Below are 22,116 nucleotides of genomic sequence, written 5' to 3' on the forward strand. Positions count from 1 at the left end.
CAAGTGATTCTAACTAGCACTGAAGTATGGGAACCAGTGCCAGAGCTTCTGCAGAACGAACAATCAGCAGTGTTTGTTGAAAAGTCACCCACACTCGAGGCAGCTAATCTGAAAAACATGAGTAGCTAAGGCAGCTGATGGACATTTAGTCTGTAAGCACGTTCAAGGTCTTATGTAGTCCACCGTACCATGCAACTCTCCTTTCTGACTTCCGGTTTCCACTACTCCGGCCACCTCCAGGAGCCTGTCTCCTCTTTTCATTCACGACTCCTGCATGTTCAGGGACTGTCTCCTCCTGCACCCCTTTCTCAGGGCCACCTTCCAGGACCCTTCCTCACACCTACTGGCCATAAACCATTTGTGGTGGATGTCCCAGGCTCAAGCTCTACCTTTTAAGTGACCCTGGTTACCTGTATCTTCATGTGTCATCATTTTAGGGACACTCCTGGATGCTCCTAACAGAGGACAAACCTGGAGATAAGGTGGCAGGTAAGCAGACTTAGTGGTGGGGGTCATGAAGGCAGTGGTCTGTTACTGGGTGTGTGACTGGGCCCAGGTGTGGCCTTCACTCTATGAATTTGTGGCTAGTTTTAAAATTGGTGGTTAAGGATAAGCCGTGCCAGGCAGGCGAGATTTAAGGGCTGTAAGCTGTTATATTGTCTCGCCTTTAAGTACTTCTGCAAAAGGGGTGTGTGTGTGTGTGTGTGTGTGTGTGTGTGTGTGTGTGTGTGTGTGTGTGTGTGTGTGTGTGTGTGTGTGTGTGTGTGTGTGTGTGTGTGTGTGTGTGTGTTACTTTTGATCTTTACTCTTCTTAATTGGGAATATACAATTTCGGGGTGTTTGGTTAGCATTGGAAACACTAATCAGAAGCCCATATTCCAGAAAGGAAAACCCTAAGCCCTTCAGCTAGCTTTATGAATTAGCATAATAGATTTTATAACTGGCTTTACATGGTGAAACTCTGCAGACTGGCTTCAACATCATGACATGGTGATCCTCCTGCCCCCGCAAGCCCAGCAGGCCTTATATGTTGGCATGGCACCCAACGTTTCAGGCATAGCCCTGTGTCCTGGGCTTCCAGAGGCCTCCCTCACCCAGTCCTGGCCAGGTCAGCTCAGTTGTGCTGAGAGGAGACTGTTGCATCTGCCTTGGACAAACCTTTCATGCAAGCTCCTGAAAGAACAGAGAGATGCCATTACATGGAACTTACAGAACAGGTTCCGCAACTACTACTTGCCAGTAAATATTTGTAGGTGTGACAGAGCTCTCTTCTCCCAGGCTCCCTTTCATTGCAACAAACTGCCTCATAGAGAAATGGTTTCATTGTAACAAACTGCCAGTTACCCTCACCTAGTTTTTTGTGACCCCTGTCTATTAATTCTTAAAAGGTCCAGTAATTGTGAATAATCATACTGGTTTAGGTAGGCCACAACATGATCTCAGAATGATCTCAGAAATGTTTCTTAGACCTGCCACCCTCCAACAGAGCTGGATCTGCTCTGAGGAAACTTCCTGGGAGACAACAGGCTGCTGCAGGGGGCATCTGCCCACCCCCAGCCCACCTCCCACCTCCACCCCTGAAAACCTAAACCCATAACTCCTTGCCCCATGCTTGCTGGGGGAGAATTTGAGGCTGCCTGTGCGTGGCCATCTATCCTGGTGGTCAGAAAAAAAGCAGAAACTAGGACAACATTTTAAAATGGTTCCACATCATACTCTGTGACCTCAGTTGAGTTGGTGCAGTGGGGCCAGGGGCTGGGTAGGTGGAGGGACAATAGAAGAAATACGGTTTCATGAAATTTGGAGAGAAATGTGAGTCAACCTACTTAACTACATATATAAATACTAAGATATGTTGTGTGCTTACTATGTGCCTGGAACTGTGGCAAGCTCTTTAAATGGATCATTTAATTTAATCCTCTCAACAAATGAATGTGGTATGTACTATCATTGTCCCTTTGACAGAGGAGGAAACTGAGTGGGCAAGTCACTTGCCCAAGGTCACAGAGGTGGTAAGTGGAGGAATAAGGACTCAGATCTAGGAGTGTCTGACACTGGAGCCCAAGCTCTCAACTACCATTTCTGAAAGAACTGGAACCTCAGGAATGTGGAGGAGGGGAGTAAACTGAAGTCCTTGGACACTGCATCAGCAAAAGCATCACAGAAATGGCTCTGCCACCTGTTTCTGTGGTGTCCTCTCCCGCATCTGAGTCATGGGGGTTGAGGGCATGGCTGGGGTCCTAGCTGTGGGTGAGACAGTGACTGATTTGTGCGTCCTCTTCCCTTCCCGATGTGTTTGTTGGGGCGAGTGGGAGCCTCTTTCCTCCACAACTGGTGGGCGGGGGCGCTGGTGCGGCTCCCCAGGAGCGTTTGTGCATCCTTTCCAGGTGAGAGCAGAAGCAACGTCCAGAAGCCACTTCCCGAGGCAGAAACAGAGATCTAGGAAGACCATAGGGAGAAAAGCTGGGATTTTGCAACAACTGTGAAAACGATGCTAAGGGAGGCAGAGCTTTGCCCAGACAGTGGAGACCCCTCCTGTCCTGAATGCTTTAATTGTCCTGAGTTAATACTTGGTGTTATTTCGATTCTCCCCGAACTGGCCTTTGGAGCACTTCATTCTGATTCCTCTGCTTATTCAGTGACACCCTTGCTAACCCTGGCCACGAAACATGACAGCCATGTGCTACTTTTGACGTGGTTGGGAAAGATCAGATCCAAGACCTCCAGACTCCCTGCCTATCCTTTCTCTGCACTCAGCCATCAGCACTGTAGTATTAATTCACACCTGGGGCTTGGAGAGTTGTGTTGGTATTTTAAATGTCATCTCTAATTATGCAATGAAATGCCTTAAGAAGTTTTTATTGTCAGTGGGGTGGATGGAAGACAGACACTTGCGGAAAGGAGATGGGGATTCCTCCCTAGGTTAGAGATAGTCCTGTTGTGAAGCAGAGGGAAGCCCATCGGTCTAGGCAGGGATACATTCGGCTGTCACACAACTGTGACTGGCACAAGAACCAGAGAGGAAGGATGCAGGCAAACACAAGGCTGAAGAGCATCTCCTTGGAGGCCCCATCGCGGAACATCAACACAACCCTAAGCCCCAGGGCTCCTCCTATGAGGTAAGCGTGTTGAACGGTTGCCTAGCCACACCTCTGGGCACCTCCCACCGCAGGGGAAAGGCCAGATCTCTGGAGCCAGGGACTCATGAGAAGTATGAAAGCGATTTGTACTCAACAATAGAGCTGCTGACTGACAGTCATAATAGAAACAACCAGAGCCAGGCAAGAAGAGGGAATCTTAACACATGAATGTTACTAGAAGCTTCTGATCCTAGCAGAGAAGAGATGACAAAGAAAACACAAGAAATGGTCACCTCGACACGTGGCTATAGGTCCTGGTTTTGTTCATTAAGCTCATTAGAGTAGAATTTCCTCAAGGGCAAATGGGCATTTCGTTACACACAAATTTCTTGAGTTTCTTGTTTGTGTAAGTTAGTATGAGGGATGCAAAGGTACCAGCACAATCTTGATTCCAAGGTACATGTAATCTAGACAGGGAGATAAAACACATGACTAAAATATAAGGCAGAATTGAACACGTGTGGAGTTTGAGAATTCAGAAGAAAGAAGTGACTTCCAGCCAGGGTGGTCAGGAAGGGCTTCATGGAGGAGGTGGGGTTTCCGCTGGGCCTTGAAGTTGAGTGCACTTTTAATAGAAAGAAGTGAGTGAGGCAAAAGCAGGAGCGTGAGAAGCTACAGTCATCCATCAATACATGTGGGTGACTGGTTTCAGGACCCCCACAGATTCCAAAATCTGTGGATGCTCAAGTCCCTGATATAAAGTGGGTAGTGTTGGCAGATAACTTACCCACATCACCCCATGTACTTTAAGTCATCTCTAGATTACTTATAATAGCCAATGCAATGTAGTTAACTATGTAAGTAGTTGTTATACTATATTGTTTAGGGGATAATGACAAGGAAAAAAAAACCTATATATGTCCAGTACAAAGGCGCTTTTTTTTCTGAATATTTTCAGTCTGTGGTTGATTGAATCTATGGATGCAGAACCCACAGACATGGAGGGTCAACTGTATATGGAACAAAGTAAGGTGAAAAAAAGAGAAAAACCCAAGAAGATAGTTGGGGCCTCATTCATCCAGCCCTTCCTATGAGTCAGTAAGCTATCCAACTTCTCTGAATAAATTTCTGATGTGCTAAGTGGGTCACAGTTGGTTTATAGTGTTTGCAACCAAAAGTGCTGTAGGACACAGTTGTAGGAAAATTGTACTTTCATGAGAACACAAGCAAGAGTGAGTGTGATAATAATAATTAATATGTTGGATAAAGAAAATGTGGGATATCTATCTATCTATCTATCTATCTATAAGGGAATTCTATGCAGCCATAAAAAAGAATGAAATTCTGTTACTTGGAGCAACATAGATGAGCCTGAAGGACATTATGTTAAGTGAAAAAAGCCAGGCAGAGAAAGATAAATATCACATGGTCTCACTCATCTGTGGAAGCTAAAACATTGATCTTATGGAAGTTGAGAGTAGAATAATGGTTCCTAAAGCTGGGAAGAGTGGGCTGGGCAGGGCAGAGGGGAGATAGGGAAAGGTCGGTCAATGGATACAAAATTACAACTAGACAGGAGGAATAAGTTCTAGTGTTCTATAGCACTGCAAAGTGACTACAGTTAAAAGCAATACACTGTATAATTTCAAATAGCTAGAAGAAGGGATTTGGAAAGTTCCTAACACAAAGAAATGACAAATATTTAAAGTTATGGATATGCTAATTACCCTGATTTGATCATTACACATTGTATACATGTACCGAAAGATTACATTGTACCCTATAAATAGGTACAATTATTATTTGTCAATTAAAAATAAAATAAAATAATGAATGCTTATTGATCAATTACTGCATGCCAGGTCATTACTAGATGCTGGGAATACAACAGGGAACAACAAAAATCCCTATCCTCTAGAGCTTGCAGATGTGCAACTCTCACATTTCACAGATGAGGAATAGGCAGGCTGTGAAACCTGGCCAAGCTCACGTAGCAAAAAAGTGGCAGAGCCAGGATTTGATGCCAGGCAACCTCAGCTCCTCTGTGCTCTGCTTTGTTACACATGGATAGTGGTCAGGATGTTTCTAGAAAGACACAGAACCAGTGAATGGGCCCACACCTATCTAAGAGTATGTAAAACCCAACGCCCTCCCCAAAATAATGAGAGATGGTTTTTAAAGAATATGTAACTATAGAAAGTCAGCTACAGGGGCTAGCTGGTTAGCTCACATGAGAGAGCGTTGTACTGGTAACACCAGGGTCAAAGGTTCAAATCCCCACACTGGCCAGTCACCAAAAAGCCCCCCCAAACAAAAGTCAACTACAAAAGTAAAATAAATTTCTTTTTCATCCCTTCCTTTTCCTTTTCTTTAAAAAAATCTTTTGCATCAAAAGACAACCGCCAGAATGGAAGAAGATATTTGCAAATCATATATCTGACAAGGGTTAAATATCCAGAATATATCAAGAACTCTTAAAACTCAAAAACAAAAGACAACCCAATTAAAAAATGGGCAAAAGGACTTGAATAGACATTTCTCTAAAGATACACAAATGGTCAAAAAGCACATGAAAAAATGTTCAATGTCATTGGTCATTAGGGAAATATAAATGACAACCACAATGAGATACCGCTTCACACCCACTAGGATGGATAGAATGAAAAAAAAGAAAGAAAAGAAAGTTGCAAGTTGGTGGGGATGTAGAGGAACTGGAACATACATTGCTGATGGGAGTGTGAAATGGTGCAGCCACGATGAAAAACCAGTCTGGCAGTTCCTCAAAAAGTTAAACATAGAGTTTCCATATGACTCTCTCCTAAGTATATACCCAAGATAAATGAAAACATATGTCCACACAAAAGTTTAGACACAGATGTTTATAGCAGCATTATTTATAATTGCCAAAGGTGGAAACAACACAAATGTCCATCAACTGATGGATAAACAAAATGTGGTATGCCCTTACCATGGAATGGTATTCAGCCATAAAAAGAAACAAAGTACTGATATATGCTACAATATGGATAAACCTTGAAAACATCATGCTAACTCAAAGAAGTCTATCACAAAAGGCCACAAAGTGAATGATGCAATTTATATGAAACTTCCAGAACAGACAAATCCATCCAGACAGGAAGCACGTTGGAGGTTACTAGGGAGTGGGAGAAGGAGAAATGGGGAGTGATTTCTCAGTGGGTATGGGCTTTCTTTTTTGGTGTGATGGAAAAATCTTGAAACTAGAGAGTGCAGGTAGTTGCACAACATTGTGAATGCACTAAATGCTGCTGAATTGTCAAGTTAAAATGAATAAACATGGTTAATTTCATGTTGTGTGAATTTCACTTCAATAAAAAAGAGATTGTAAGTTAAGAAAAAAATGAAGGTAGTTGGGGCCAGGTCATGAAGAAGCTGAAAGCCAAGCAGCAGAATTTGTGCTTTATTCTGTAGTCAGTAAGGAGCCATTGAAGGTTTTTATCGTGTAATATCAGAGTCGAGTCTCACTGTGTGGAACAGAAGGAAAAAGAGAAACTGAGTCGGGTAGGCCAGCTAGGAAGCCATTGTGAGAATCTAGCTGGGGGCCGGAACCATCAGGCAACCAAGAGGAGAGCAGGGACGTGAAAGAACCATTTCAGAACAAGTAGGTCTTGGCAGCTGCTCAGATGTGGGCACCGAGGAAAGGCAGGACTCATTCGGTTCTGCGGTATTGAACCTGCCGCCTGGGTAAAGGTGGATTAGCAGGAGAAGGAGCTCCTCTTTGGAGGTGATAAGAAGAGGAAGGAGATGTGTTTGGATGAGCCACAGGGCTGGTTAGGGATCTAATGGAAAACTCTCCAAGCAGGAACCGTGACCTGGTTCTGAGAGCAACGCAGGTTCAGGTGGAGGTCACTCTGAGGATTCAAGTCCCACCCAGCGTCTGCTACTGTCTCCAGAGCAGGAGCCCCCCAAGTCAGGCTCTGTGATCCCACCAGCTGAGGAGGGTAAAGCCAAGACCAGGCTTCTGTAATTGCGGCTGCTCAGGGGGGACGTCTGCCTGCCTCCCCCAGCACGGAGTCAGGGAGTGGTGGGACTGCAGGTCCTAATTCCACCCTGGTGTCACCACTGCTCCCACCGGGTTTTGGGAGTGCCACAAAGCACAAGTGTGTGCTTCCTGCAGGGACAAATAGACACATGGCTGGAATAGAGAGAGGCTGACACTAGAGACTCAGGATTGGGAATCACCTCCATCACCGCTTGAAAGATGATAGTTGAAGTCAGAATGAAAGAGGTGGCAGAGGGGACTGTACAGAAGAAAACAGAAAAGAGGGACAAGGCCCTGCTGGGGAAAGAGAGGCGCACAGAAAGGAGAGCTAGAGAAGGATTTGTGAAAGGCTTTGGAGAAGGAGGTGTCAAAGAGGTGGGGGGGAACCAAGTGGGTGCTGTGCCAGAAAAGGCGACCCGAGAGTGCAGAGACACCAGGGGGATGAGGCCAGGGAGGCTGGTGTTTGGTGATCCTAAGGTCACCTTGCAGAGAACGGTTTTCATAGAGCAGTAAGGGGAACGGATGACAGAGACGGAGGAAGTCGGCAGGCGACGGGGGAGCAGGGGCAGTGAGAGCCGGTAAAGTGCAGCAGCCGAGTGCCAGGGAGGTTAGCGGCGCCCTGTCGCCCTGTCGCCCTGTCGCGGCGTTCTGCTGGTTTGTCCGTCAGCGCGTCCCCAGGTCGAGGCAGAGGCGCCACGAAGAGGGGGACTGGGGGCTCGGAGGCACAGGCGCGGGGTGTCCAGACAGCTCAAGAGGGCAAGGGGCTCGACCTGGGCCGGGTGCTGCCCCTTTTGAAGTGCCCCAGGGAGGGTGACAACGAAGAGTGGGAGCCAGGAATTTTTTGAGGAAGAGAGGAAGAAGTTTGCTTCAGTTCGAGTTCCCTCCCAACAGACCCCGAGACAAGGACTTGGGTGCATTTAGTGTGCTCGGGCGTGTGACTGAGCAAATCACGCTACGGGCAGTAAGGGCTCCGTCGTGCTGGGGACACGGGAGGGTCTGTGTGGAATGTGCCTCTGAGTTGTCCCCCCGGCGGGGGAGGAAGGGGGTGCATGTCTCCACACCCCCACTCGCGGGTTGAGGGGTGCTCCTGGGCGCTGACGCTGAGGAAAAGCCCCAGACGAGCTCTGCTGTAGGGGAACGTGTCTGTAGGTGACCTCCGGCGTTGGCGGCGTGTGTGTGCACGCGTGCATGTGTACGTGTGCATGTGTGTGCTCTAGTGTGCGCGTGTGCATGTGCGTGCGTGTGTATGTGTGACGGGTGAGGCAACTGGCAGGGTTGGCTACACGCTAAAGAGGCTCTTTGAGTCACAATAAGGGAATCTGAGGGCACATTTGGCCAGGGAGCGGGGGGAGACACATGCTTGGCACGGATTTGGGAAAAGTTTTCAAGCAGCAGTAACCGTGCCTCAGATAAACCTCATTGGCTACGGTACTGCCACTGCGCAAAGCTTTGGCACAGTTTTGGTGCCGTGGGAACTTGCTGGGCTGATCCGTGGAGATGGTTCCTTCCTGCACAGGGAACAAATCTAGAAATGCACCAGGGGGTGAAGAGAAGGGAGAGAGGAACAGGGAAAACGGGCAGGTTGTCAATCATCAGATGTTTTTTTTCTCGCCGCGCTGAAGTCACAATTTGGATAAAAATTTTGGAATTGAGAGAAGACTTTTTACTTTGAAATTACAAAAGGAGGTTCCTGGCAAAAGTTAGGATCCACAATCATAGCCTTTGGAAAATGGAAACCTCCAAGTGCTCAAGTGATGCTCCCTGCTAACCACATCAACAAAACCATCATAGTGTGGAATGATTCATGCCAGCCCATCAGGGATCCTCAGGAAACTGTTGCTAGGAGGAAAAACCCCTGGTGGGTGGAAAGAAGCCAGCTGGAAACTTCCTCTCCACAGACACACCTCCTGTCCAACAGTCCCTGCAGGGCTGGGCTTGGGGCACAAAAGGAATTACTTCCCCACCGCACCTCTGAGGCCATGGACAGGGCGTTTATGGGGGCCCAGCCCAGAGCTGAGATGCCCCTCTCATCTTTGCCAGTCACTTACTGATGGTGCATGGCGAGGAATGGCCACCTGGTTCTCTTGGTATTCTGAATACAATTTCTCTGTAGAACTGAGTTGAGATGTCTGGTTGAAATCCAAATGAGAAGGTGAGAATTGCAGTCATTTCTCATGACATCCACTATGTACAGAAATACAGTCTAACCCTTTTTTTTGGGGGGGGGGCAGGGATCCAAACCCTTGACCTTGGTGTTCTAACACTGCACTCTAACCAACTGTGCTAACCGGCCAGCCACACATTCTTCTATGCGGTAAATTTGTAATTTTGTCAAAAGAAATCTGGTTAATTTAATGTGACTTATTGTCAAAGAGGAAAAATGCTGCCTCATTCATTTCATAATGTTCCCATTAAGGTGATTGCGGAATGGATATCTTGTTTTTCTCAGCTACTGAGGTTAAATTAATTGACTTTAATTCCTGGGCTTATTTCTCCTTCTTTCTTTCATTTGCCCTTCTCAAATACCTTTTTAAAAAACAAAGAAGCAAACAAACAAAAAATTATGCTTCAAAATTTTAGTCAAATTTATGATCCTGGCTCCCAACCTTCCATTTGCCAGGTCCATTATAATTTTACCTATAATGATCTTGAATCCATTAATGAATAATCAAGATGCAGGAAAATGTTATTATTACACCAGGTCACGGGGCCCAGGAGAGCAGTCGCATTAGAGGCCTCATCATACCAGGAGGCTGTGTGATGTACAGGGTAGTTCATGAGCTGGATGCCAAGAGGCAGGCTGTGGGATCTTGGGTATGTAAGTCGGCCTCAGGGTTTTGATCTGTCCCTGTAAAATGAGAAAACTGAATTAGATAATCTCAACTATCTACACATCTAAAGTGGCTAAATATATCATTGAGTGGTAGACAGTGAGCAAGTAAGGCTCACTCAGGCTCTGGGAAAGAGGGGACAGGGCTCTAAAGCTTGCCGGCCCATCAAGCACTCACCACAATAAGAGTAAATTTGTAGTCCTTTTTGCTGCACACTCGGTTAGCAGCAGAATGCTATATGACTGCTCAAGTTTGTGGGTCCAATTCATGCCTGCCATCTCCCCATCCTTCCCTCCTGGTAATAATAGCTAGCACTTCAGCACTTACCATGTTCAGGCAGTTTTCTAGCGCTTTTTATATATTAGCTCACTTAATCATCATAACACCCCAATAATATAAGTACTTTTATATTCCCATTTTACAGACAGGGAAATTGAGGTACAGAGAAGGTAAGTGACTTGACCAAAGTCATACCGCTGATAAGTAGGGACTCAAACCCAGGTCGTCTGGCTGAGTGTGCTCTCAACCGCTTAGGCATCCTGCCTCTGCTAGAGATGGTAATAATTATCCATCGAAGTTGTGTGTGAGAGGTGGTCGGTACTGCCGAGAGAAGGCTGCTACTGCTGGAATGTGTGTGCGTGCGTGTGTGTGTGTGTGTGTGTGTGTGTGTGTGCAATAGAAGCTTCACTCTGAATAATTTAAGAATCCTCTGTGCTTTCCTGGGACAGAGCTGCACTGGGTCTCTATAGCCTTGACGGCCTTGACCTTAAGCAAGGGGAGGTGAAACAGAGGGAAACAGGGGAGGTCAAGGGCAGAGGGGTGGAAGAGGAAGCCAAGGGGACATCAAGGGAAGAAAGGACCTGAGGGCAGCCATCCCAGCTTGAATGGCCTGAAAGGCCAACCCATGAGAGACACTGGGGCATCCACTGAATGGATCCCAAGCCTGTTCTTGGCTGATGAGGAGGAAGACGGGGCTCACCCTATGGAAGGATGATACCCACAGAGCCTTCTAGATAACGTGCCTCATGGAGGGCTGGAAGGGGGCTGAGCAGCAGGAAAGGGCTCTTCACTGCTTGTCTACAGCAGTGCTTCCCCAAAGACTCTGGTTCAGAATCACAAAGGTGGGCCCTGCCTGGAATCTTTATTTTTAGGAAAGTCTCCTGGGAATCTCTATGTGCATCACCTGTGGAGATCACAAGTCTAATCCAGCCTCTTGCCGATAAGTCACTGAGGCTCAAAGGCATGCTCGACATTGTAAGGTCAGCTAAAAGTAGAGCAGAAATTGAACCCGGGTCTCTTGGCTTCCTGCCTCATTTTTTTTTTTTCTTCTACAACACACAGCAGAGGGATAGAGGGGTGGCTTTGTGCTTGGAAGGTGGGACAGTGACTTGTACACTTGTAGCAAGCGTAGCAAGCATACTGCTTCTGCTCAGAATCTAAACAATCGTTACAAACTGGGTAAAGATAGCAAGTTTTAAAATGAATAAACGAGCACTAGAAATACAAAATTACTTGCCAGCAACACAAGCTGACTGGAGCTGATCCCCAGAAAATAAAACAAAAACGTACATTTTATCCACATAAATGCAATAGTTAATTGGCTTTTGTATGATTAACTTGAGGATTTTCCCCAGTTATTTTAGTATAGATTTGCTTAATTTCCTCCCTTTCAAAACTCAGCTGTGCCATCATCAATCCAGAGATTTTAAACATGTACTTTTAATTAAAAAACATTTTTTTTTTTTTTAGTATTTGGTATGGGGTAGGAGAAGTTCCTAAGACACCTTGATACTGCCACTGCTACCCTTATGGCACACTCATAGAGCTAAATGAAGGGTTTTATAGCTTTTTTTGGCTTTGGTGTACCCCTTCCCCCCATTCCACACAAATCATAACACAACACACACACACACACACACACACACACACACACACACACACACACACACACACACACACTCACACCTCTCTCTCTCTCCCCACTCCTGATAGGTGGAACTCAACATTAGCAACAAAGCAGTTTCTATGTCTTAAAAGTGCTCCAATTTGAAGAATGTGATGTTTCAAGGAAAATGGGTCGTCCAGGCCCCCACAGGGTGTGGGGGGAGGTGCCCTTCAGGATAAAGGGGGGACCTGGTGGAAAAGGAAGAAGACCATGGGTGAGGGATTTCTGCCCACACAAGGCTGACTTGGTGCTAAATTGCAAAGGGACTTGAATCTTGCCACCATCCTCTGCATTTACCTGCCTCCAAGATCACCCATTAAGAAGGGTGGGTTCTCTGTGGGGAGTTCTGAGCCTGCTTGTCTTTCCTGCTGGGCATTAATAGCAGCCACATCTATATAATGCTTTATTATTTTTTAAAATGCCTTCTATCTATAATTTCTTTAGGAGGAGGAAGATACTTGACTTGGGTGTAAGTATATTTACTTCTTTTATTTCTGCTTGGGATTTCACGTTAGTTTATGAATTTAAATTAGAGATTAAGAGTATTTATGTTGATCGTTGATGGAGAGGTAATTTTATAGGAAAACTTAATTGACAAGTTTGGGTCACAGTTATATATTTATATATTTTCAGCTCCTGATTTCCTGGTGCCCTTCTGTGAGGAAAGAGTTAACAAGCAGATCAGGTTGCTTACTTCTTGCAGGTGTCAAAGGACCATGGTCCACCCTTGGCCAACTCCTAGGAATGTGGCCCTTGGAGTGTTCTTTAATGTTAGTGATTGATGATTTCTCATATACACCAGGAGCAATGGACTGCACCAGCCCAGATCATCAAATTTCCTTATAAAACATCAACATTGATGATGGGCACCTAGATTCTCTGTTGGAGTCCTGAACCTTGGTTGCTGTGGCTGGTTGCTAAGAGAATATGCCTACATGACCTGCCCTTCCATATAAACCTTGGACTCTGAGACTTAAACAGGCTGCCCTGGACAGAGACATTCCACACATGACCCTGTAGGTTGCTGCCACAGAGATGGCACTCCTGTGGTCTTGGATAGAGAAGGACATCAGAAGCTTGTTCTGGACCTCTCTGGACTCCACCAATGCATATCTATTTCTTGCTACTTTTGTTTGGTGTCATTTGGTGTAATAAATCTTAGCCATGAGTATTTAGTAAGTAGACTCACTATTGAGTCTTGTGAGTCCTCTGGCAAATTACTGAATTAAGGGAAGTTGTGTGGCCTCCAACATACTTCTCTTTGAAGGCTCTGCACAGCACAGACCCTATATTTCTAACCAGCTCTGACCAGGTTAACAGCCTAAGTCACCTAGTAGCACATACCATTAACCTTTTTGCCATAGGACTGGTACTTGGCACATCAGGGGCAAGCCATCGTTTGTGAATTGAAGCCTTGCCTACTTCCTAATCAATGGGTTTAATCTCTGTCGTGGGTGCTTGTCTTGGTTTTTCTGCATGGCATTCTAGTTTCTTACTGAGAAACTTCCTGTCTGGAAACTCATCCTCCCTGGTCGGGCCCGGAAACTGCTGGGTTGTGTCAGCTCTTCTGGTCCCCATCTTTCCTGTCTCTGCTCTTTCCTTGTGGACACCTGCCCTTGTCTGTACCAGCCAGGATTATTACCACTTTTACCTTCTTTTACAAGGAGGTAAGCCGCACTGTCATTCTCAGGGTTGGGGAAGCTACCTGGCTTTCAGACCATCCATTCCTGGAGGGAAATGAGCAGTTTCCACATGACTGCTTTGAAAACCTGGATCTGTCCCAGAGAGCACAGGCAAGTGCATGGGAGCCAATCTTCCCTGAATCTGAAATACCTCAAGCTCCCCCTCCCCCAACATTTCAGTCCCAAAATCATTAGGTGGACACCATCTTGGTAGATGGCTGCTTGGGGCAGGAGTGAGGGGAGGGAGCGGAGCCCAGCGGCCCAGGATGGGATGGTAGGGACTGAGTGGGACGGAGGGCATCAGTGTGGGAGGGAAGCTGGCAGAGGGTGTCAGAGTCCAGCAGGGTGAAGCGGGCATCCATACCATGGTAGCATTGGTCTAGGGAGGGGTGGCAGAGCCCACCCAGTGTGAGGAGGGTCTTTGCATGGAGGGGAGGGGGCAGTAGAGGGGAGATTGGCTTCATAAGGAGGGATTGATCAAGAAAAGTAAACATATTGACAATGGGATGCAGGTTTCTCATTGCTGGAGAAGTGAATTACAAATATGGAAAGGGAGAACAGTAGAGTGAATCCTGCTGTATTGGACTGAAATGAAAGATGTCAGTGTGAACTCATTGTTTGCAATATAAATAGGTAGAGAAATAAATAAAAGGTAAATCTTCTTTTAGAAATAGTAGTGAAAGCTTAGCCTCAGTCCACTGAAAGTCCTGGCAGTGACAACGTCCAGCAATGAGCACACCTAGTACCTGATGATTCAGATCTTGAATTCTAAATCCCTTTCTGCCCTAAAAGGGACTGTAGCTTCTTGAAGAAATAATTGATTCCAGATCAGTCTAGAACATCATTTTGGCCGATTTTTTTTTTTTTTTTTTTGGTGGCTGTCCAATGTGGGGATCCGAACCCATGACCTTGGTGTCATGAGGCTGTGCTCTAACCAGCTGAGAAAAACAGCCAGCCCAGAGAACATGTTTAAAGGACACAGAAGCTGGTTGTAGGGGCTCCTTCAACAAAAAGCAACAATAGATCATAAACATGAATAATGATAGTACTAGACTACAAACCATTGAATAAATAAGGAATTCCCAAGTACATACTGATATAAACAAATATGTGAATAAATGAAAAGTTTGATGAGGAACAGCATATTTACATTGCAAAGTAACTTTCCACAAAATACTTATTAACTATAAAGGAAAGGAAAATTAACTTTATACTGCAGAGGCCTGGCAGATACCACCTTAATCAAATTATCAAAGTAAACATCACCAGAAATGGGACATATCAAAATTGGGCACCTGATGGGATGCAATGAGAAAAACATGACCTCAATCTTGTGATATTTCTGCAGAATTGTTTAACTTGAATGTAATCATGAGGAATCATGAGACAAATCCAGATTGAGAGACATTCCCCCAAATACCCAGCCTGCCATCTTCAAAGATGTCAAGGTCTTGAAAGTCAAGGAAAGATATAGGAATGTTTCAGATCAAAGGACAATAAAGAGACATGACAGCTAAATAAAGTGAGGGATTCTAACTAGATCCTTTTGCTCTAAAGGACATTATTGGGAAAACAGGTGAAACGTAAATGGGTTTGAGGATTAGATGGTAGATATGTATCAATGTTAATTTCCTGATTTTAATGGCTGTGTTGTGGTTCTGTGGGAGAATGTCCTTATTTATAGGAAATATACACTCAAGAATTAGGGAGCGATGGGGCATCACTAGCGACTTACTCCAAAGTAGTTCAGGAAAAAGTCCTTTGCACTGTTCCTTCAACCTTTCTGTAAGTTTGAGGTTGTTTCAAAATACAGTGTTTAAAATGTTGGATTTTAAAAATTGACGAGTCTCTCTTTGATTAATTAACTATAATAAATATTTATTGGGCAGCTTGAACAGGAAATCATATGAGATGGCAAGGGACCGAAACAATAAGTGGAAAATAAATGACCATGAGAACATCATTGTGCTCTGGTTGTCCTCAGGGTCAAGTTCTTCCTATGGAGCAGGCTGGGATCATTGACACTGGCCATCTGAGTGGAAGGTTCCCCAGCTGCTGTCTCGGCTACCCATCACTCTTTCTTACCTTTATTTCTAACCAGCTGAACAATGTCTCCCACTCTCTTGCTGAAGTCCAGCCTTCGAAAAAGCCCATGGGACAAACACCAGAGAACCTTTTGGTCAAACTGTTTGTTGGCCCTCAATCTCTATCTCAGCTGTACAGAGAACAGTATTTTTCCTGGTTTCTCCTACAGGTCCTAACTTGACAAAAATCAAAGTCTCTACTGCAGTTATGGGACCACCAACTTCTAGAAACCTGCTACTTAAAAAAAAAAAAAAATTAAGGCAACATCTTTAGCCCTAAAATTAAAGTTAATTGGAGCTACCAGATAAAAAGAACCAAATAAATGAAAATAAGAAACGGCAGTACAGACAAAGAAGGAAGAAAGACACTGCAAAGCCTCTTTGGAGATCAATGCCCCATCTGATATTTACACCCTGTTCATTTTTTGGACATTGCGTGCCTTTAGCTAGAGACTAGGGAAAGATCTACAGGGAAAAGAGTATTCTTGAATAGATGTGAGTAAAAGAACTTAAAAACAGGCATCCAACACTAGCCTTTGACAAGGCTCTGAAATCAAGTCAGAAAAGTAGGATTGAGAGTAATTCAGTTGACTGAATAGGATTTTATGTTTGAAATACCTGCAAGAATATCGCCTCCTTTGGTCAACAATTCTTGTTGGGAAAGTTCACCCTGAGTGCTGCTGGAAGCCATTTCTTGCAAGGGCGCCTGCTATGCAGAAGTGGACTTTAAGTGGCTAGGCAGGATAGCCCTCAAGATTCCTTGCCCAGCCCCTGGACCCAGAGCCATGGACAGAGCAAGAGGCAGACCCAAGCCTTTCTCGGAGTGTTTGTCTTCTTCCTGCCCTCAGAGAGTGAGGATATTTAGTTTCTGCTATAGACTGAATGTTTATGTTTCCCCAAATTCATGTGTTGATACCTAATCCCTGATGTGATGGTGTGATGGTTAATTCTAGGTGTCAACTTGATTAGATGAAGGAATGCCAAAAAAACTGGCAAAGCTATCTTTTTAGGTGTGTCCATGAGGGTGTTTTCAGAAGATATTAGCATGACAGCCTGAGTGGACTGGGTGGGAAAGATCCACCCTCAATATGGGCAGGAACCATCCAATTTGCTGGGGCCCAGAGAGAAGAAAAAATGGAGAAAAAAGGAGAAGCTCTTTCTGTATCTGCTGGAGCTGGGATACACTCTTCTCTCCTGTCCATGGACATCAGAGCTCTAGACTGTTCAGCTTTTGGGTCCCAAAACTTACACCAAGGATGCCATCAGCTTCCCTGGTTCTGAGGCCCTTGGACTTGGACTGAGCCACGCTACCAATATCCAGTTGGCCTCTCGTGGGACTTCTCTTCACAACTGCATGAGCTAATTGTCCTAATAAATCCCGTCTCATATATTTATAACATATCCTACTGATTCTGTCTCTCTGGAGAACCCTGACTAGTACAGATGGTATTAGGAGGTGGAGCCTTTGGGAGGTGATTAGGTCATGAGGGTGGAGCCCTCATGAGTGACATTAGTTCCCTTATAAAAGGGACCCTCAGAGAGCTCCCTCACCCCTTCTGCCATGTGGGGACACAGCGAGAAGACAGACATCTATGAAACAGGCAGGGGGCCCTCACTAGAACCCACCCATGCTGGCAGGCTGATCTCAGATTTCCAGCCTCCAGACTGTGAGAAGTACATTTCTGTTGTTTATAAGCTGCCCAGTCTGTGATAATTGTGTTATAGCAGCTCGAATGGACTAAGACAGTTTCTTTGTCCTGCTGGTTTCTCCTCCCTGCTTCAAATAAAAAGGCTCTGTTGGACTCAGCTTACATTTGTCTCCCCTGCCTCTTGACTCATTTGGATTTTCTCGGTGTTTGGCTTTTCCTCATTTTTAAAGTCTACTTGATTTTTGGTTGACATGAGTTTAAATGTGTCTATATTTGGGCTTATCAAATACGCCAACATAAGTTGGATTTCTCTGAAAGTGGAAAATAAAGGTCCCACCAGTATATTTACAGTTTAGTCCTTTAAAGGACACTACTCTTTCCTATTTCCCACCAACCTGGAATCAGCTCTAGAATGAAATATTTTTATCTAATGCTCTCAGGGTCCAGGAATAAAGTCTCATGTACACTGAGCATAATTACCATTATGTAGCAATATTTAGTCATTTACTCATGTATTCAACAAGTATTTGTTTTGCTAAGTCCTGAAGATACAAAGTCAAGTCAAGTTTGTCCTATGGACAGAGCCCCTAGCCTCAAAGAGCTTATGGTCCATAAAGATATTGGCATGTAAACCAAGAGGCTCAGTACAGATGATTCGTATCATATCAATACCATATGATGGGCTCAGTAGAGTAGAAGAATGTCTGGCTGGGTGAAAGGGAGCCTGTTGCTTAAGCTTGGTTCTGAAGGATGAGTGGGAGAGAAACTTGGGGTCAGAAAGGAGGAAGAAAATTCCTTCCAAGAAAAGAAAAGAGCTTAGGCGAAGGCCCAGAAGCAAGAAAATGCCCTAAGTGCTCGAGAAGCACGCAGTAGGCCCAGTCGACTAGAACACACGAAGTGTGGGGGAATGGCAGGAAACAGGACAGAGGAGACAGGGGGAGCTTGTGGACTCAGCACAGGAGCTTGAACATTACTCTAAAAACCTCTAGGATATTATCAGCAGGGGTCCCTCTGATGCCCATGATTTTCTTAAAAATAAAATTGCTTTTACATTTTCCAGAAATTGGGAATCTGACGAACGCAAATATATTTGCAGAAACAACAGGGCAAAATATGGAAACATACTGGATTCTGACCATCTGGAGAGCCTGGGCTGTAACTGTATGTGTGTCTCTCCTCTTACCTGTATCAGCAAATTGCTGTACCTTCTGGGGTTTAAATAGCCCTCTACTCAGATTTATAATTTTAGTGACATCCACATTGTTTATAACCCTAATAGTCTGGGTTATTTAGGGGACGGACAGAGATATTTCTAAGATGACAATGAACAGAATTTTCTATTTATTCATTCAACAAATACTTATTGAGCACCTACAGCGCTAGACACTGTTCTAGGTGTTGGAGATACAGTGGTGAACAAAATAAAGTTCCTGCTCACATGGAGTTTATGCTCTGGTGGGAGAAAACAGAAGCTAAGCAAAATAAATTTGTATATCATATATCCTATTGGAAGGTGATCAGCGCATTGTAAAAAAAAAATAAAGCAGAGAAGGAACACAGGAAGTGCCAGGGGTTAGAAGATTGAATTCTAGATGTGATGGTCAGGGTAGTCCTTATGAAAGGTCACATTTAAGCAGACTTGAAGGATATTTGAGGGGAGAGAACAGCATGTGCAAGGGCTCTGAGGCGGGAGCATGCCTGGCAGGTGCACAGTCTGAGAAGTCTGACAAGTCTGAGAATTCTGAAAAGTCTGAGAAGTCTGACAAGGAGGCCAGTGTGGCTAGAGCCGAGTGAGCCAGAGTGAACAGCAGAATAACGGGTCAGCCAGGTAGTTCTGATCTGGGCTGCCTTGGCTGATCTATGTGGTGGCTGGCAACTTGGCTGGGCCCGGATGGTTTAGGATGGCTTCATGTTCCATGTCTGCTGGTTGACAGGCTGGTTGTTCTAGGCCAGAGTTTCATTTAGGACAGCTTGTCTCTGCTCCGGTGGTCTCCCATTTTCCAGCAGGAGAGTCCATACTTCTTCACACGATGGCCAAAGAGTTCTCAGCATGTTAACATGCAAATGTTTTGCAAACCTCTGCTAGCAACACATTTACTAAGGTCCAATTGGCCAAGGCAAATCACAGTGAACAGCCCAGAGTCAGTGTGGCAGGAGACTACCCTAGGCTGTGGAGACACAAGGAGTGAGTCTACGGGGTCAATGCTATAAATCTATTAACCCCCCATGCCATTTAACACAGCCCTGGGCCAGACTGAAAGCTCACCAAATATACTGCTTCTATTGCTAGTGGTCACAGACTCTCTCTTCTTGCTCTGTCATTTAAGAAACTGAATTCACTTAAGGGTCCAAATGCCCTGTGCCTTAAAAAAAAAAAAGTGACATGATTTTTTAGAGCAGTTTTAGGTTTACAGCAAAATTGAGAAGAAAGTACAGAGTTCCCGCATACTCTCTACCTCACCTCCAACCCTCACAGCCTCCCCCCGCAGAGTGGAACATTTGTTACAACTGATGAAACTGCAATGACACATCATTGTCACCCAAAGCCCATAGTTTCCTTTAGGGTTCCCTCTTGGCGCAGTACATTGTATAATGACATGTATCCACCACTGTAGTATCACACAGGGTAGTTTCACGGCCCTTTCTTCGTGCTGTCTTCTCCCAGAATGATGTTCCTTCACACTGTCATCCTTAAAGTGACAGATGGACACTCTGTCCTCCAGGAAGTCTTCCTGGACTCTCTCAGTGGGGCTACCTGCCTATGAACCGTGGGCCCAAACAGCACCCACTATCCTACCATCATTTTTACTAAATTATATTAAAAGTATCTGTTTTCATGTCTGGCCCTCTCCTAGACTAATTTCCTCCAGAGTTAGGGCTCTGCTGCTTCTACCAATCACAAGTGCCCAGCACAATTTCTAGCAAGTGGCAAATATTTGACATGTCTAATTTGCCTTCTGTTTTGACTGCTCATTTCTCCTCTCTAAGAAAAGAATTGATCCCTAATCATATTAATCACAAGAACAAGCAAGATATCCTGCCTCAGAGAGAGGGATGGAGCTGCTCTGGGCAGACTCCGGCAAGATTGCTGGGAAATGTGCACAATACAAGAGCAGGATACTCTTTGTTCTTGGGATTGTTGCTTGGTTACATCTGTCTAAACTGTATGATGGTTAATCTTGTGTGTCCACTTGACCAGACTCAGGGATACCAAGGTAGCACACATTTCTGGGTGTGTCTGTGGGGATGCTTCCAGATTAGCATTTGAATCAGTAGCCTGGGTAAAGAAGATCAGTCCTCACCAATGTGGGTGGGCACCATCCAATTCCTTGATGGCCACATAGAACCAATAGGCAGAGGAAGGGTGAATTCTCTCTCTTCTTCAGCTGGGACATTCACCTTCTACCCTCAGAGATCGGAGCAGGTCGTTCTCAAGCCTTCAGACTCCTGGACTTAGATAAATGTGCTCCTTCCCCTCAGTTCTCAGGCCTTCAGCCTCTGATTGGGAGTTACACCATTGGCTCCCCCAGTTCTCAGGCCTTTGGACTCAGACTGAATTACACCACTGGCTTTCTTAAGTCCCTGTTTTGCAGATGGCAGATCATGGGACTTCTAGGCCTCCATAATCTTGTGAACCATTCCCCATAATACATCTCTTCACATCTCTGTATATATATATATCCTATTGGTTCTGTTTCTCTGGAGAACCCTGACTAATGCAGTCAGTATTTTAAAAAAATCCACCACACACTCCAGATTAGACATCTGAATGCTTTCCAGTTCTAAAACTAGGAAGGGTCAACAAGAATATTGCTATCATTTGAATGTCCCCTCAAAACTCATGTTGAAGCTTAACACCCAATGTGGCAGTGTTGAGAGATGAGGCCTTTGTGAGGTGATTGGATCATGAGGACTCAGCCTTCGTGAATGCATTAATTCATTCATGGACTAATGGGTATCATGAGAGTGGAACTGGTGGCTTTATAAGAAGATGACAAGAGACCTGAGCTAGCATGGGACCATGCTCTTGCCCTCTTGCCATGTGATGCCCTGCACCACCTCAGGACTCTGAAGAGAGTTCCTCCATGAAGAAGATCCTCATGAGATGTGCCCCCTCGACCTTGGACTTCTCAACTCACAAAACTGTAAGAAATAAATTGTTTCTTTATAAATTACCCAGTTGCAGGTTTTCTGTTACTAGCAACAGAGAATGAGCTACTACGGGTGTACTGAGCATGCACTCTGGATCAGGCTCTGCTCTAGGCATTTAGGAATGTGCCATGAGCAAAAGACACGAAAACCCTGGCTCTTGTGGAGAAGACATCAATATACAATAAGCATAAGAAATAAGTAAATTATATAGTACGTTGGGAACTAATAGTGCTCTGGGGGAAAGAAAACTAGAGCAGGACAAAGGGCATTAAGATTTAAGGAGGAGGGGCAGATGGCAATATTATATAGGGAGTCAGAATTATGGAGAAGATGAAACAGGAGCAAATACTTGAAGACGGTGAGGAAGTTAGTGATATGGATATCTGGGGTAAGCACCTGCAGGGCCAAGGGAAGAATCAGCGGGGTCCTAAGGCGGAGGTGTGTTTGGTGTGTTTGAAGAACAGCAAGGAGGTGTCAGATGGTTCACAACGTTTCTGAAAGTTAAAGCTGCTTCAGGCTGCCCCATTAGGTAAACATTTCCATCACTTCTTGCCCCACTTTGTCTTTTGCATTGGAATTCTCCATCATGATTTATTATCCCATTGTTGTAAGCCTGGATCAACAGATTGGATCCCAAATCCAAGAGCAATTGGTCAAATTGGTCACCAAGTG

At 45.0% G+C, this 22,116-nt stretch overlaps 1 pseudogene; it reads right to left on the bottom strand.

The window, feature by feature from the left end:
* Positions 1–8,467: 8,467 nt before the first annotated feature.
* LOC134381335 (U4 spliceosomal RNA) lies at positions 8,468–8,550 on the bottom strand (annotated as a pseudogene).
* Between the last annotated feature and the right edge of the window lie 13,566 nt (positions 8,551–22,116).

The sequence above is a fragment of the Cynocephalus volans genome, chromosome 6 (genome assembly GCF_027409185.1).
Source record: "Cynocephalus volans isolate mCynVol1 chromosome 6, mCynVol1.pri, whole genome shotgun sequence".
In the NCBI taxonomy this organism is placed as follows: Eukaryota; Metazoa; Chordata; class Mammalia; order Dermoptera; family Cynocephalidae; genus Cynocephalus; species Cynocephalus volans.